Source organism: Anolis sagrei, chromosome 3 (genome assembly GCF_037176765.1).
Source record: "Anolis sagrei isolate rAnoSag1 chromosome 3, rAnoSag1.mat, whole genome shotgun sequence".
In the NCBI taxonomy this organism is placed as follows: Eukaryota; Metazoa; Chordata; class Lepidosauria; order Squamata; family Dactyloidae; genus Anolis; species Anolis sagrei.
In genome coordinates this window covers 76,545,399-76,558,336 of record NC_090023.1, presented here as the reverse complement: position 1 = coordinate 76,558,336, position 12,938 = coordinate 76,545,399, and the positions used below count along the sequence as shown (strand labels likewise).

At 37.1% G+C, this 12,938-nt stretch overlaps 1 long non-coding RNA gene across 1 annotated transcript in view; it reads right to left on the bottom strand.

Annotated features, from left to right (window-relative positions):
• The window catches only part of LOC132771799 (uncharacterized), an 85,081-nt gene that overhangs the window by 23,436 nt on the left and 48,707 nt on the right, over window positions 1-12,938 (bottom strand). Inside the window, exon 3 of the long non-coding RNA XR_009631121.2 lies at window positions 6,435-6,583. This is a non-coding gene — a long non-coding RNA (uncharacterized lncRNA). The remainder of the gene's footprint in view (window positions 1-6,434; window positions 6,584-12,938) is intronic.

The window sequence follows — 12,938 nt, the reverse complement described above, 5'->3', positions numbered from 1 at the left end:
ACAGGTGTTATGATCAGTAGTTCTTGGTTGCAGGACCCATGAAAATACTTATTCCAGCCAAAGAAGTTTTATTGGACAAAACAGGATGACTAGCTTATGTGACACTAAATCCACTCTAAGAGAGAACTGACTTTGCACAGACACCTTAGTGCTGTGTGTTACAACACATGTGTACAATGCAGTCCTGAATCTTGTTCTAATAACATCTGTTCCTTCTAGCACCCTCATAACAAATATATTTACTCAGAAGTAGCTTGGCATTGAATTCTATTGGGGCTTTCAAAGACATTTAATATACCTCCTTCCAAAACAAACTTTTTCAAAATATCCTTCTAAAATTGATGTTATTCATTAAGCACAGGCCATATCTATCTATACACATAATACAGGGTTAGTCAAAATGAATAGGCCAAAATGAATAGGAAAGTGTACATGTGAAAAATGTGTATGTGGTGGAGGTGTCCACTTACACAGATAGACTCCGGCCTCCACAAATAGCCTATAGTTCCAAGTGCTGAGAAGCACTTCCAGGTTAGAGTAGACATTCCAGGTTAGAGTAAGTGCCATGAACATGTAACCCAAACCCAAACGCAGCCAATGTCCTCCCCAAACACCATACTGCCACCACCTAAGGAATGCTTTTATTCAGAGACAATTTTATCCTAGATTTGATATGTTTCCTCTACCACAGGCAGGCATCTCAGTGTTCCTTGTGTGGAAGTTGCATGACCCTGCCCACTGTCTCTCTCTTAACCCTTTTCTACCCTTTCCTATGGCACACAGCAAATACAGAGGAATTGATCAGCAGCTGAATAGATTAGAGGGGTTTGGGGACTGATGCAAACTGCAAATACTGGCAAGATTGGGGGGGGGGGGGTGACTGCCCTTGGCCTATGGGAGTTGGAGTTCACCCTTATCCAGAAAGCACCCAACCCAACAGACGACTGATCTGGACCAAACTTGGCGCACACACTCAATATGGCCAACTATGCATACAGGGCAGGTTTGGGGAGGATTGACCCATGATTCTGGGAATTGTAGTTCACCCACATTGTTATGTATTTTCCAAAGGGAGCATTTATAAAAAAACAAAAAACAAAATTACATTCTGGCCTTTTCCTAATAAATAGTGTTACTAATTAACTAAATGATATTTACCTAACACCCCCAAACCATGCATTTTTCAAATAACCCGCGCACCACCGGGTATGTAAGCTAGTTGTAAAATATGCTGTGTGAAGTTATTAGAATGGAATTCAGATCTTATTTGGCAAGTATTTTTATAGACTATAAAAATTAGGGCTGGGGTAGGTTTTGGCATGCTGCCCAATAAGAATGTTTCACTGTCTAGTTAAAACTGAGAAATTCTCCATATTCTTCATCAGTTACTTCTACAATTCTGATTACTACCAAAGCAAAATTCATTATCTTTTAACTAGAAACATAATCATTCCATAAAGATTTGGGGAATGAGGTTTGTGAGCTACAGTGTTCTTATAGTACCGCATTCTTCACATAAGCTCAACCCACACAGGCACCTGTTTAAACCCTTTTTCTAATGCAAAAGTAGGTGGGAAAACTTCACTTACTGACCAACATTCAAGTGTTCTGCAAAATATAAGGCATTATAAAATGTAATCTCGGGGAATTCTAAGAACTGTAGTCCAGGAACACTCTGAACATCGAACTTACAATGTCTGCTAAAAACAGCTTCCTTAGCAACCAATGTCCCTTAGATATATAAGTAAGTTGATTTAAAGGTGAACCTTATATGAAGCAGGTGTAGGAATGAAATGGTCATCTACATCAGTGTTACACAAAACTGCCAGTCCCTAATGAATTTCAAGTCGGGGGGGGGGGGGGGCTAAGGACAATGGAAAAAATAATTTGATTCTCTGCATCAGCTAGCCTGAGAAGCACTTGTCTAGATGATGTTGGATCAAAACTACCAGCATTTCTCATCATTGGCTGTGCTGGTTAAAGGTTCCCCAAGTAGTAATATCCTGCCTTTTCATTCTGAAGAATGCTTTCCTCCTTTTTCTCCAGCTGTCCTACTGTGTCCTTAAAACTAATGTGTCCTTAAAACTAAAACTAAAACTAAAACTAATGTGTCCTTAAAACTGTGTCCTTAAAACTAGGAAAAATAATGCATGTAATGGTCCATTTGTCATGAGCAAACATAAGGGGATAATAGAAAATTATCCAACAAATTAAAAAACATTTGGTCCTATTGAGTATAAAGTAAATAGAAACAATATAGCCAATTGTGCCCAAATTAAATCAAGGTAGTGCTAAATTAAGCTTAGCCTTGCACACAATATTAACAGCATTTTGCTTCTTAACTCTTGGAAAACAGAAGTGTAGGTAACAGTTTCTACAGCTGTACCAGAGTATATGTTTGAGGCTCTGTGGAAAACCAAACCCTAAGACCATTAAAGATTTGAATTACTTGAGAAATTGTAAAATTACACCATTACAATCCCATGCTGTAAATCAAGTATAAGACGGAGAGCTTGGATAGAACTTCTAAGTATGCATGTTTAGGACTACAGTCTTAGGTGGCTTTGTGTTTTACAGACAATTTGTTTGCAAGACTAAACAATTCTCTGCATAATAATATCAACTGATGTTTAGTTATTAACAAACAAATTCTATCTAATATATGTTTTCTCTGAAGTAAATCCCATGATACACACTGGGATTATATATTATAAATAATTCATCCACAGAAATTATGAACCGAGATGCAGCCCAAAATCCAGTTCATGATAGTCATTATCTTTCCAGTAATGGTTTCCATCACTGATCAACTACTTGGACTATTTAAGTTTTGGGGAACAACACTTATGACTTAAAATGGAGTAACTATGTTGTTGTGTACATTCATGTCTATTCCTATGATAAGCCTAATGCTAGCCTATTTTGGGAAGTTTCTTGACAGAATTTGCTCAGAAGGGGTCTGTCTTTGCCTTCCTCTGAGGCTGAGGCTACAATTTGTCCAGAATCAACCAATGGATTTCCATGCTGAGCAGGCATTCAAAACCCAGTCTCCCACCTAGTCCAAAACTCAAACCACTACACCAATTTTGAGAATTCTTTAGCTTTTAGAATGTAAGCAGACATGATGCATGTTGACATCTACAAATGCTTACACACATTTCCTTGCTTTTAAAATCCACCCACCCGAATGTAAATAATGCAACAGTGGTGTGAGAGAATTGGCCATCTGCAGGTATTTCAACCATTTGCTCTTGAATGTGTAAAATCAAATAATGTCTTCAGTATCTGAGGAGTCCCTTTCAAATCTACAAGTAACCAAGTGAAAATAAATTAATAGAAAAGTTATCATAACAAAGATCTTGATAGAAAACTGATATCACAATAACAATGGAACTGTAGAGAAGTTGCTCTGCAATGGTTTTCCCCACCATAGATCAAGGAGTAGCATCTACACAGCTTAAAACATTAACATATTTAAGGCAGAAGAGAGAGGAGAGTTAGGTGTTAATGAGAAAAGGGTTAGGTTAGACCAGGCATGGGCAAACTTTGGCCTGCCAAGTGTTTTGGACTTCATCTCCCAGAAATCCCAGCTGTTAGGAACTGTGGGAGCTGAAGCCTAAGACATCCGGAGGCCCAAAGGTTGGGAAAAGGTTTAAGGAAAAAAGGGGTTAGAAATACCAAGAGGCACTAAAGTGGTTTTATCAAGCTTGGTTCACACAACAGTCTTCTGTAACCATACTATGGATGTGAAACAAAACATTGAAGACATAATTTGCACATTCAGAAATATGACAGGCAAAAATGACTGTTGGCACCTTTTTTGATGGCTGAGTAATTAAATACTATAGGCTAATCAGAATATATATATATATTTACAAAGGATAAGAATATAATCTACACCAGTAGTTCTCAGCCTGTGGGTCTCCAGGTGTTGTGGCCTACAGTACAACTCCCAGAAATCCTAGCCAGTTTACCAGCTGTTAGGATTTCTGGGAATTTAAGGCCAAAACATCTGGGGACCCACAGGTTGAGAACTACTGATCTACACAGATTCCAGAGATTACAGAGTCTTCTTATCCACCATATAAATCTCAGGTGGTATGCCTAAAGTTTCATTTAATAATTACTAGATTATCTCAGTCGAGATCTACTTTTTACTAGCTACTCTATAAGCAGAACTACTCTCAGTTACAGAAGAAGTATGAGAGAATATAGTTCATTTGTCACATCCAATCAAGTTCAATATTCCTACCAGTGCAATTCAGCATTCTGGTTTACCCCATTGATACTTTTGTACTTCATTTCCTGATCTCATATAAATGAAGAACATAAGTTTGCTGAAGACATTTTAAATTATGATCCTCCATCCAGAATTTTCAGAGGTTCCCCTCATTAGCCCAATTAATTAAGGCAGCTTTAAATGTTTACCAGGTTAAGCTTTGGAGATCATGAAGTGGAATGTGATTAAATCACAATAGAAATGTGAGCAGCTAACAATTAGGATCAGTGAACATAACTTCACAGAACATGAAATTAAATTTTACTCCTACTTGAAAATGACATTGTGATTCCACCCCCATAACTATGTACCTGTGCTTAAATATTTGTGGCTAACAGCAACAACCACTACCACCAATTTATTACCTGCCTCTCTCTGTGGCTTGAGGCTTGGAGATTTATTCCACCAGTGTACTTGGAGAAATGGGTAGAAACCCACCAAAGCTAAGGCTAAAATAAATGAGTAACTCATACAGGTGATACTGGATTCCAATCCCCCTCTTTTCTTTTTATAATAAAACAACGAGAAGATGTTTGGAGTAGTTTTCACATCAAGATCATAGTATACATTTATTAAACAACAAACTATCTTACTCTTTTAATACCTGGTAGCTAGACATAGAGGGAAAACTACTTTTGTTTCTTTGGTTGCTAAGTGGAAATTGCTCCCAAATAGTTTGCTTATCAGGTAGCCTTTCCCCAGGTGTTCACTAGACACACCTTAAAACTAGAGTGATTGTCAAGGTGGAATTTACATCCTTCCCAAGGTACTGTTAAACTACATGCTTATCTGAAATACTATTCTTTTATCACTCCTCTTACTGAGCATTTCCTGCTTGTTTTTACAGTATGTTTTATTTACATAGCAAAGTTTAGTTTTTACTGAAAGCACTGTTTTAAAAAGTTGTTCCCTAGCAAAGTATTTTGACTAGTTTGAAAGTCATTAAAAGAAATCACAGAACAGAAGTTAAATGCTTTCTATAATCAGTTTCAAACATCCCTAAAACAACCTGTTAACAATAAAAACATAATAACAGTGGATGGGACAGGGGTTATTGGAGGAAAAACTGGTTAAGAGATAAGCAAATCATATCAGTCTTTATCCAAGGCAGAGCAGCAATTATGTTATTATAGTCAAACACTCATTAAAAGTGAAAAGAAAGTTATTACTATGGAGAAATTCACTGGAATTTTTTTTTGATTCACGACACACTTAAGTTTCATTGACTATAAACGAATTGTTTCCTCTATTTGTTTCAATGCAACATATTCAAAAAGAGAATCTGAAAATGAGCTAATTGAAGGAAGTATGACTAATACAGAAAAAAAATTCTCTTAGCTCACGACAGTTTTATTATATGGGGAAGCACCCTAAAAAGTACTTTTTAAAGGGTTTTTTGTGAAAAATTCTGTTAGTCTACATTTCATGGATTCAAAAAATCAAATTTTAAAACATGAATTTGAGAGAAATATTGTCATAAGGAAGAAGTGGAGAATGATAAAAAAATCACATATATATATATATATATATATATATATATATATATATAATATTACATATTATGTTAATGCGTGATAGAATGACATTTGAAGTTCTGGAAGTATGTTCTTGCCAGTAGATATGATGCCAAAGATGAGTAGAAAGAAGAAATAATACAGGCATGGGCAAACTTGGGCCCTCCAGGTGTTTGGACTTTAACTCCCACAATTTGGATGTTAGGAATTGTGGGAGTTAAAGTCCAAAACATTTGGAGGGCCAAGTTTGCCCATGAAATAACAGGCTTGAAAAGAGAGCCTTTAACTTCCTGAGAAGAATAATTACAAATTAAGTCATGTAGTAAAAAAAAAAGACAAAATCAAACAAAAATCAAACACTATCCATTTACCACTGATAGAAAAGGAAGAAAATTGAGAAAATAATTTATTCTAAAACAAAAAACCTTTTCTGATTAGTTTATCTTCTCTCCCTTTCATTCTCATGACTCTATAACCATTGAAACACCCTTCTCTGAATCTTTTGTCACAAAAGATTAAAGTAATAAGTAGTATTCTCACATTTTAGTTACTATTTGGGGAATTATTCTTAATACCGACACATGTGTCTAGACTGAATAAAGCTCTGTAGCATAAGAGATGTATTACTACTTCACACTTACCCATTCCAAGTAACTCATACTTCCCGGTGATCAGTTTTACAACTTCCTTTAACTAAAGAAAATCCTTTGATTAGTTGTATGGCAAAACGCTTTTGTCAGATGAAAGGGTTTTCCCCATCATAGCCGTCTTCCAGAGTAAAGTATCATCCCTGTGATTTAAAAAACAAAACAAAAACATAAGGTAATGAGAAAAGAAAATAAGCTCAAACAAGTTGCTGTCAAAGATTCTGAACTGCAGCCTTGGGAAACGGGTAAACAATTTTAAAGTGACAGTTCCCCAACTCCTAGGAGACGCACACTAATCCAAATTGGCTGCAGCTGGTTTCATTGTCTATCCCTTGCTTGGCTCAGTCAAGCCCACCCCAGCGCTCTCCACTTCATCACATGTTGCTGAATCACCGCTGGCCTCAGCATGACAACCTACAGGCAAGGCAGCAATGGAAATGAGTAAAGCTTCAACCCACTCCAAGGCAAGGAGTACTTATACGGAGCCGCCAATTAGCTCTGGCCCAATCATCGGCTGCAACTCCTTGCCTCCGTCACATGACAGGGCAGTCCCCATTACAGCAGAGAGATTTTTCTGAATTACTTGGGGTTACACAAAGGACACTCCTTGGGAGGGGGAGTGGGGAGAGCAGAAAGGGGAACGCCCAGCCCAACTACAAGGGCTTTAAAGCAGGAAACTCCCTCCTTTCACTCAGAGGCACACACACTGCTCAGGACAATGTCACTTTAAAAGCCATCAGAACATAAATATTTTTGAGGATATATTCCTGCAGTCATTTATACTGCTCTCTGAGCCAAAGTCTCTGATTTTCACTTAATTAGATCAGCTTCAGTATCATTAATGATACAATTCACATTAAAGTAAAAGGGAAGAGTTAACAAAATGACAGTTTTTAAGTAAAAGCCACCAATGATGCTGTCTTCTGTCTATCATAGTAAATAAGCACATATATTCTAAGGTACATCTACACTCTGGAATTAATGCAGTTTGGGACCACTTTAACTGCCAGGCTCAATTGAACAATGGGAGTTGTTGTTTGGTGGGGCACCAGCATTCTTTGGCAGAGAAGACTAAAGAGCTTGTAAAACTCCGCTTCTAGGATTTAATAGCATTAGGCCATGGAAGTTAAAATGATGTCAAACCACATTAATTCCACAGTGTAGACGCACCCTTTACCTGAACATCAGCTTTAATTTCTATTAATGGACAAATGACCAGTATGTCTTCATTTATTAATTTATTTTTTACAATTATTGATGGAACTTATCTGTTCATTGTATGCATTGCATTTTTTCTATATTTACTGACCAGAAACATAGGCAACTTAATATCGCTTTCTTAGTCCTTTTTCTTTCAAATTGCACTTTATAGTTATTTATTATTTATTTACTATATTTGTATACCACCGCTCTCAACCCGGAGGTGACTCGAGGTGGTTTACAGTCAGTAGTCAATGTCCCCAACAACATAAAATACAGTTAAAAACATTACATATAATATAAACCATATAAAAGCAATAGAACCATAAAGCACAAGTCCTCAGCTGTCATATATGTGGTCAAAGCTGTTGAAGAATCACAATATATGGAATGTGAAATGTACTTGTGAAGCCTAAAGCTTCTCATTCAGTTCTGAACACCCTGGAATCATAGAATAATAGAATTGAAAGAGATCACATGGGCCATCTAGTCTAACCCCTGCCACGCAGGAAAAGCACAATCAAAGAACCCCCATGACAGATAGCCACCAAGTCTCTGTTTAAAAGCCTCCAAGGAAGGAGCTTCCACCACACTCACACTCCAAGATAGAGAGTGGCTGTAATAGTTCCTTTTAAAACTTAAATAACTCCTAAGATTCCCTCTTCCTGCTTTTCTGGCTGCTGTAGTTGTCCAACCCAGTTTATAGTCATGGAGCTCCTGCCAGGACAAACCATACGACATGACTCAAGAAGCCTCGCCCCCGCAGAACAACCGGCCTCTTTAGCAGGGGAGAGTAGAGCCCCTTCTTGGTATGACTCAGAGCCTCACGCCTTACGCTATATTCAGAAGAGACCTTGGGGTAGCCATGCAGAAATTTACTATTCCAACTATTCTGGAATTACTTATTTTGTATTATTATTGATTCTAGAATACAACATGAGAATTTTTTTTTCAATAAGCCATAAATGAAAAAAAAAAGTGCATTACTGCATGGGATTATTGTGGATTCACCATACCAGTACTTAACACTAAAATAAAAACAGAAATCTAACAGAAGAACAACACAAATAAGTCCATATGTACCAATATGCATTTAGCACCTTAGCAACAGGTCCAACCACACATTTCTAATGCCCCTGGCGGAAACACCTTTAGTTTAAGATTCCTTTCTATCCAAGAAAATTTTATTGTCTTATCCCAAACATATAATTGGCCATTTTATTCTATTGCTACCATGTTGCATGTCAAGTTAGACAATGTATTTGGCTGTGGCACATGGCTGATGTAGTGCTTGGATACCTAGAAGAATGAGCATATATTAAGCCCCCAGTGGCACAATGGGATAAATTCTTGTGCCAGCAGGTCAGGTTGGCAGTTCGAATCAGAGGAGAGCAGGTTGAGCTCCCTCTGTCAGCTCCAGTTCCCTGTGCTGGGACATGAGAGAAGCCTCCTACAGGATGTTAAAACATCAAGCATCCAGGCATTCCCTGGGCAACGTCCTTGCAGATGGCCAATTCTCTCATACCAGAAGCAACTTGCAGTTTCTCAAGTCACTCATGACATGAAAAAAGCACATAAGTTCTAAAATATGCTTCCAAGACAGGGAGAAGAATCTGAGATGAGATAAACATGTGCATATACAGATGAGAAGGCAAGAAAATTGGTACCTGCATGATATATTAAGATTGCATGACCCTTATTTTATATTTATACTCCACCCCTTTCTGTTTATTTTGACTTCCAGTAGTGCTTCTTGAAATGGTTACAAAGGCAGCCAAATTGTAAAAAAACAAAAACAACATTGTTTGTATTGAGTGTATCCAGTAATTTCCAAAACATAGGAATGCTAAGGATAACCTATCACAGGGTTTATTGGGTGAGATATATTCAGAGGGGGGGTTGCTTTTTGCCTCCCATTGACGTTGAGAGCATGTGCCTTGTCCCTTGGCTGAGCACAGATGTGAACTTGGTCTCCCAGAGTTGTAATCCAGTGCTCAAACCACTATACCACACTGGTTCTCAAAAAAATATCAAGGAATGACAATATTTAACCTTACTAATTTCAGATAAAAAAATATGAGTCTGATTAAAAGCAAGCTGATGTGTCAGGTGTTTCTGTACATTGGCAGTAGTACAGTACCTGGAGGTGCAGGTGAGGCACAGCTATTTGAAAACACCATATTCTCTTGTACATATTATTCAAGTTTGAGTACTATTTCACTATACTAAGAATATTTTCTATAGCAATGAATAAACCTCCAGTAGAATTTGCTTACAACTATTCCAAGCAATATCCCTAAAAGAGAAACCCTTTTCTCAGTCACATTGTCCTCATCCATGCTATGTATGCACAAATGTAGCAATTTATCTTAAGTCCAAAACAAGTTGTTTAAGGGCAAGTTTTACAATGTTACACAAATCCATCAATGTAAGAATGTGACATCAAGAATGTTCAGAACACTGAAACTAAAAACCTAAAATTCATTAAGGGAAAACAAAGCAAAACCAAGAAAAGGGAGTAAGTACAGACAAGGCAAGCTTTGTAATATGCAACAGACCTCGCCAGATTTTAGGGCAAGCTATATGTTAAAATAAATAGACAATTAAGAAAATAATCCCCATCTTCCACCCACACAATCTCCACCACAAGAGAGAGCACTTTCTTCAGTATCATCCAGCAAACTGTAAACAGGACAGAATGTAATAGTTAAGTAGTTGCCCAAGGGTACAAAAGAAAGACCAATTCTGGTCTCTCAATACTAGAATGAATATAGTCAAATATGTTGCATGTTTTTACAACAAGCAACATGTGAAAAATGAAGGTTCAAAAAGGGACACCGCTTCTTGAATGATGTTATCTTTTCACCTTTATAATTTAGTCTGAATAATCTCACAATTAAATAAGATGTTGATGACCTAAAACTTGCCTTTGTCCTAAAAAGAATGGTGCCGGTTGTATCAGAATATTAATTTATATGTTAATCGAATTTCATAAATCATGCTCCAAAATATCATTTAAACTCCACCTGTATAAATACAGTGAGGCAGTTTAGCACTCTGAAATGGAGAATTATAGGAAAATCACACACCACCTACAGAGGAAGATCCAAGAAGATTTGCATGCAACTGCATGCCACCACAAGTCCTAACGATGCTCAACCCACAGCTGTTATTCTAGGTCACACGGATAGCAACCAAGGGAATTGGTTTTAAAGCTAGAGGATGAGAGATCTGTTGCATGACAAAATGACATGTTGTTATGAATGAAGATTTGGTCCCAGTTAAACTATTTCCTTGGATAAGGCCAATGATATATGACACAACCTCTCAACATTTCAGATTCAAATTTTCCACCAAGTGCAGAAAAAGAATATGTCAAAGGGTATTGAATAAATATTCATACTGGGAGAGGTCCTTCTCTTTCATTAATAGAGTTCCAATAGAGCAATACAACCAATGTCCCATGACTGAGCACTCAAAAACAAAATATGCCCGTTCTTCACTATACAAGTAATTCTTGGGTACAATAATAGACACATGTATTGGATATAGTCATCACTGAACAGACAGTGGCCATGCATACATTGGGTTGTGCTATATCTATCTTTGACGTTTTAGGAAGTAATTCAGCCATCCTAAAAGTAGCAATATTGTTCCGGCCCACACTTAGGCAAACATTTTCCTCTTTCATGGCACATACTGACTGAGATTTGGAGGGGATGGGTCTAAAATAGGTTTGCTATATATGCAGAAATGATGTTAAAACGATATAATTGCAGTGGCAAAAAAGTAGAAGGGACAAATGTGGGGCATGTTACCTATGTGGGGAAGTTATTTATTTATTTATTTATTTATTTGCTATACTTGTATACCGCCGTTTCTCAGCCTAGCCGGCGACTCAACGCGGTTTACAACAACTTATAACAAACAACAGTATACAGTTTAAGTTATCTATATAAGTCCATTAAGTAAACAATTCTGTCCTTGCAACATGTTACCAAGAATTTGTGAAATGAATATGGTGTCAGATCTCTGTGAAAACATTCTAGATGGGTATCCATGTAAAGCCAGTTGAAACCTAATCATAAATCTGGTGGTATCTCAAATACTACGTGAGGGAGAAAGGGGGAGAGCACCAAAACATAGGGTTGCCAAAGCCTTGAAATATGAAAAAGGTACTTTTTGGTGCAACACATTTTAGTGGTTAAATCATACACAATCAGAACATTTAAAAGCACAATTTGGGTTAAATACTATTAACAGTTGTATTTATCACACTTAAAATAAAGTTCAAACGTTAATTTAATGACTGTTTCTACATTGAGTATCCTGAAATATATGTATTTTTAAGGATCACACACACAAAATGATTTTTGAGCATAATTTTGTAACTCTTTCCTTTAAAAACTATTGTGGTATAAGCATTTGCCCAATGTCTTTATGTATTTGAGCTATGAAGGGGGATCGGCTATTCAGAAAGAAAGTCCAGTAAAGTTTAATGAAACTGTAATCTTGCTCTAGAAGGTACCTCTAGACTTTTGTATGTCAAGCAAGTACAGTTATATCATTCTAATAACCAAGAAATCTAATAACTATGTTGAAAAGAGTTCATGGTTAGATGAACTGCCTTTTCAAGAATATTCTGTGGTTGAGATTTTTCAAGTAAATGCCAACACTCAACAAATATAGAATATAGGATTAAGAGGGTAATTTTATGCTCTGAACACATAGACAAAGTTTATGCATAGGTCCCAAACCATTCTTTGACCACTCCTTGCGATGTCTGACTCCTTCTCTTTCTCTCTCAAGTTACAAGTAAATGTTTGTTAAAGTATGTATTTCATATTCCTATTCTTTGTAATGACCCTGCCTTCTTTATGCTGCCCAATTGGGAGGCATGAGGAATCTCTGACCTGTTATTTCATCTTTTGAGAGCCTGGTACACATTAGAAAGCCTTGGCATGTGAAGTCTGAGACCTTCTTTGTTTCTTTCTTGTAGGTTCTTCATCCACCATACCTCTGTTTCCTCTCATCTGCATTGGGGTTATGAATGGATTCCAGTATTTCCTGCTTATCTGAACCTCTGCAAAGGTTTCTTTGTTCATCCTTTTGGGCAAGAGTGGACCTCAGACAATACCCCAGGGACAAGAACAAATAACAAAGACCTCCTTCATTAGAGATTTTAGTCAAAAATTAATCCAAAAACCTGAATCAACTTATCCATGGGACAATGTGAGTCATGAACCTTAACTCTTCTCAAAAAAGAAAAAGAAAAAAACAACCATCCCCTTCTCTGAG